Source organism: Dreissena polymorpha, chromosome 9 (assembly GCF_020536995.1).
Source record: "Dreissena polymorpha isolate Duluth1 chromosome 9, UMN_Dpol_1.0, whole genome shotgun sequence".
Taxonomy (NCBI): domain Eukaryota; kingdom Metazoa; phylum Mollusca; class Bivalvia; order Myida; family Dreissenidae; genus Dreissena; species Dreissena polymorpha.
In genome coordinates this window covers 1,959,358-1,965,357 of record NC_068363.1, presented here as the reverse complement: position 1 = coordinate 1,965,357, position 6,000 = coordinate 1,959,358, and positions in this window count along the sequence as shown.

Sequence of the window (6,000 nt, the reverse complement as noted above, 5' to 3'; positions counted from 1 at the left end):
ATAGAAAGAAACATGCTTAAACTCACTCATCGCCTAATTGACATTCCAAACGGTTGGCGATGACAAATGCATTGGATTGTAATCTTTCCGTTGATGTTTGCAAACTGCACGACCAGACCTGAAAAACACTCAAAAGAATAACTATGTAAGAAGCATTTCACCAATGTTTACAATTGTTGTCGAATCACATGTATTATATTATTGCGCATAAAATAGTACGCTCACAGACTGACAGAAAGATCGATACGTAACTCCGTTCAATTCATCACGGTATACTATTCTATTGATAATATATAATAATACGTCGCTTTAACAATCTAAAAGTAGAAATAATTCTTTTAAACGGAGTTTTTAAGAACGGAAGTGAAAACAACGGAATTTGGATGGATATTCTGTGAGATGCACTTCGGCTCCAGAAAAACAATACACATTAACTAAAAAAGAAGTGTGGGGGACAATTTTCAGCTGGAAAATATTTGAAATAGGGTAAGTGATGATATCTCTACGTGGTCATTTAGTGCGATCTCTTGCTGATTGATGTTTATAGTTGTTTTACTAGTTGCCACCCAACTGTCAAAATAAGTATGTGTTTTCTCAGGTATGTGTATACACATACCCGGTTTTCTCACCACTGCACGTGGTTTCGACCGATTTGTTTTGCACGTTTTTCTACGGAGCACAGCGAGGGCCACGCTTTCAAAATGGGTAGAAGGAATCGAAATATAAAATCAATTTCTTTATATTTCTTTACAATTTTATATGTCGTCTGCAATCTATTGCAATTTGAGATGGTTTAAAATTTGCAATTTTGCTGAGAGGTAAATAACAAAATGGTTAAGCCTTTGAAATAGAATTGTGACTCTTATTATCCACCATACCTGGATTTTTAAAAAGTAGTTACGTTTTAGTTATTTTTAGAACTTTGTTTAGGAAATTTATCCAAAAAAGCAGTTGAATAAAAACTCATTTGTTGTTTTATGACAATATTTTATTGTGAAATGTTGCTAACTTGACCTTGTATATGTCAACAGCTTTGTATTTATTTAACTTAAGGTAGTGCATATCCTTCCTAACTTTAGATTGAGATTTTGTAAACAAGTGTAAAAATGTATTGGTTTTAAACCAAAATATGAATAAAGCACACACATATTGAATGTCAAAAATGTGTTTATGTTATTCTATCCGTCTTTAGCTTTAAAATGATATATATAGTTTGACCATATTGTACCACATTGAATGAAGAAAAACCAAAGCGAAGTTTTAATGAATTGTATCCCCCCATGAACCTTAAAACGATAAGCCGTAAAAAGTTATATTGTTTATTGTATATTGTTTCTATAGAACGTTTACTTCTTGTAAATGTGTTTCTGTCCAAATTAGGACGAACCATTTTAAGTAAAAATTGTTAAAACGATTTCATAATGGGGATCGCCCACAAGACCTTCTAATGGAGGTACGGAGAAAATGTGCATGTTGCACAAAGATTAGAACACATAAATAAAATACATTGCATTAAGATCGCCGTGGCGTAGTGGATATGGTGTCCGCCTAGCGATCGGGAGGTCACGGGTTCGATCCCCACTGTGGGAGCGTTCTTTAGATCCCCCCATAGCCACCAAGGAAACGGACTCGAGAGCGTTTCATATAAGCTTAGTCGTGTTACGCAATCGAGCTTAAATAAAAAAAGTCAGGAAATGCATGACTTACAACGGATATCTGTTCATTGATGTTTAGTTCCACAGATGAATCATCCAATGAAGACGAAATTATGTTACGGATTGCCTATTTAAAATCTACTAACAACCAGAAATAACTCAACGGAATAACGTTCTCGTACATTTAGAGCCTTGAAAATACTAAACGTATCAAAACAGTAATTCGCTTCGATGTATCCCAATTTTATCGATTTCAAATGCTGTTCAGCGCATTTACGAATATGCGACATTCAAATATAAAACTCTTACGCACAATGTCGATTCAAAATTCGTTATTCTCTGTTCTTTAGCATGAATTTCAACTCGTCCTTCTAACTCGCGTATGATAAAAGTAAAAAAAAAACTCTAACATTAAGAACACAACCTGTTAAAGATAAACAACTACTAAACCATATCATTGTTCTGTAATTTCATCTATTTCGCAAACATATTCAGGTGGATAACATTACCATTTTCCACATTTACATGGTTCACTCCGTTCTTTTCAAGTAAATAGTTGGTGTTATTATACTTTGTTGGTTTTGGTGCGTAAAAACCCCGCCAGTTGTACCGTACATGTATATAATTTGCGTATCTGTGTCAGGAATCCCAGTTTTTGTCTGAAAATCAATGTAAGTTGAGTCTCCTAAAGGTACAAGTACCAGACTGTGATATTCTTCACACAAGAACAAACTGATCCCCACCTAGTGTTAGCAATGACAAGGGAGTTCCGTATGTTTATTTATCGGAGTTACCTCCTGGATAAAAGTGCATTGAATGTATTTGTATTATATTTAAAGCTCATCAATGTTAAAGATTCTATTACTAAAGGTTGTTGTTCATTTGTGCTACAAGAAATATGATCACGTAGAGCATGAAATCCATCCGCAGATCAATTGCGTGTCTCTTTTTCGGACAATGCAGTAACGTTGTCAGAGTCTCCTGTAGAAAACTCGTTACCCGAGGTAATGGACTGCCTGCTGCATTGATCCAGACTATAGACCCTTTCAGTTATTGCCGGTTTTTAATTATCTCCCTTGTGTGACGTCATGCGATGATAATCGAGTGTATCGATCGTAAACGAGAACAGAAATCTTATTAGAAAATGTTTTTTTCAACGATGTAAATGGACTGAACATGTGCACGAAAAGATTTGTATTAACCTACTTGTTAATAATGTATTATTTTCTAATGAAAGTTTTATATTCGTTTTATACTGCAGCGGTATTGTTCATCAGAGAACGTGATCGGAAGACTAAATACTGAAAATCCCACAAAACAAAACAACTAAATAAGCCGTGTTCTTTCTTGAAGTAAGAATTTTATAAATGATGTTTAAAAAATTATGAAACATATATTTATTTAATCACAATTATAAGTGGTGTGGATATTGTTGTTGTTCATCAGCGATCGAACGTGTAAGAGATGCATGTAATCAATTGTAAAACAAAGCCCTAAAAAAGCGGAAACATAACAATTGTTAAATTTTATCATGTTCTTTTCTATTGAATTGAATTTCGTTTCGTTTACACTGAATGACAATATTAATAAATGTAAGCATACATACGGAAAAGAACTCTGCATATTATGCAAATTAAACTGTCCTTGCATGTATATTGAAATCTCTTTACTAATGATAAGGAGTGATACAAATCGAGCATTTTATGATCAATAAATCTATATATTTAATTTATTTAACGCAAGTATTGTTTACCCTATTGTGATTGCTTGTTTTAATGATGGTGTTTCGTACACTGAAATAAAGTACTTAAATCTATACACGTAATAGCGGAGTTTACATTTGTACCCGTTAAATACCTCAATTGCGTAGCAGTTAAATTGCACAATATTTCAAATTATTTATAGTTATTAAACACTGTATTATTATGATTAAACTGGCTAATATATATACACTTGATCCTGTAAATCCATTTCCGAGAATGTCTTCATTCTTTTTAATGTTAAAATATGTTATGGAAGCAAATGTTCAGTATTTTGGCTTAAAAATTTGGCTAAAATGACTGCTTAATATGCCAAGGGGGATGACTTATCATAAATTGTGTTTAATTACCAGACACTAGGCTGCAACACGTGGTTTATGCAGGAACCCAAATAGGTCCCTGGGTTTATGACACCTTGTTTTCTTTGTAATTGTCTGGGCAATATCCGATCATAACGAGATAATCGGGTTGTGATGAACAAAGGTGCAATAAAACACCGGGATAAAAATGCTGCAACAAAGAGTGTCAACATTTGTTTGAACAATTAAATCAAACAATTACATTATTCAAGAGAGTTTATTTTATGTGTAACAAGGTACGTTTTTCCAGACAAAAAAAGTTTCAAATCAGGTACAATAATTATGTTGCGTTAATCGATCTATTTAATTGTTGTTTGTTTTCATCATTACAACATGTACGTGTTTTCGTTCGTTAAATTTAAGTTATTCTGAAATAAGCGCAATCTACGAGAATTTTTTAACAAAAAATGGTCGCGAAGAAGTGCCAATTATGGAGATTTTTGTCATGACCACATACCGAGCTCTTACATTGTGTTCTACTCCTGAGTTCGATGTTAGTAAAAACAAATAATAACAACAATATAATCGTTTCAAAAATGCATTTCCGTGCATGCAAATGTTTTATTCAGACATAACTAGTAAAATTTTATTTGATATGTTGCATGATTATCATTACAAACGATGATTTTGTCAGCCTTCCCTTTATACGCTTATATGAATTCCACCTCTTTTTGCCAACCAGTGGGCGGAGTCTAAACTTTGCAGGTGGGGTGAATTGACACTTCAATTCCCATTTTTAATGGTAAAGGTCATGTTCCCAAGTGGTAAAAAAGCGCCCAAATCATATGCCAATGATTAATACCATTAAAAGATTAACGTTCGGCGCTTTTTTCAATATTTTGCATTTTAATAAAATATTTACGTTTAAAGTTTAGTGATAACAGTGCGGGATTTGTCTTGCGACACACAGGGTTATTGAACGGAATGTTAAATGTATTTTAATTCACGCTTCAATATACTTAAATGAAATATGCGAAAAGCGAAAGCTTTAATATACAAAAATAAAATATTTGTGTAATTTACGCATATACGGTATAGTGCAAGAGACGTTGATATTATCAGCGACACTGTACATTTTTCTCTCTGGCGGATTTTGTATCATCTCATTACGTCACATCCGGCTTAGGGACACAACTCTTACACTAGTAAATGCGAATAACTAAAAGGGTCTATTGTCCGTTGAAAGCATGAGGTAAAACGACGTAGTCTGCATCTTTGTTTTAAGCGTTGCAAGTAGCTTCCTCCGTCATCCATGCTGATAATTATGTCACGGATTGGATTGGTCTTTGATATTTTTCATGCGTTTCAACTTTCCCTTTACATCAGCATTGAATTCATTCAATTCCTCTAAGCGCTTTAAACAAAAGGAACATCAATTTAATTTCATACGAGCGTAAAATCGAAACAGGAAACAACTTTGCTTTTTTTCAATTATTTGCAAACACTCGAAAATTGACACATTTTTATTCAACTGATTCAAGGTGTACCTTTCTGTTTTGCCTGTTTTCATTCTTCTGTCGTTCTTGCTCGTCTTTTCTTATGCGTTTCTAATACTTCCTTCGACGGCTAAACGGGGAAACTATAATTTTATGTATGGGGATAGGTTTTATTTTAAGTTCCCTGTTGTGCTCACGCACATGGATTTGAACTTGCAGTTACATGAATTGCAAGCATCATTTAAATCGATTTGGTTTTACTTTTTTTTACATTACATGTAACTCGGATTTCAGTTTTCAAGATTTACAAGAAAACTAAAATACTTTTTTAAGTTAAATAAAATTGAATATACATATTTCAGAAACGAACACTACTAATACCATTTCCTCAAGTTTCCGTTTGCGATATCAGTAACGTTAATTACCACATTGATAATCGCTTAACTATAATACGATTCAAATTATTTCGATACGCGAGTACATGAAACTCACTACGAGACTTCCAAAGAGAGTGTAAGATGCATTTTATATCGTAAATACTTTATTGTTATAGCGCTTTGGTTATTCATTTAGTAATACAATTGCGTTATTATATAATACTTTTGCATTTATTTGTTATCTGCCAATATTTTCAAAGAAACATTTAATAAACAACGTATATGACGAATACTATTTTTTACCCCGTACATTGTTGACATGTGTATTTCCTAGTCAACTGTTCAGTTTATTCAACGTGTTTCAATATACTTATCTTGGCTTTTAAGTAGAACAGTCGGCTGCTCGGATTTCA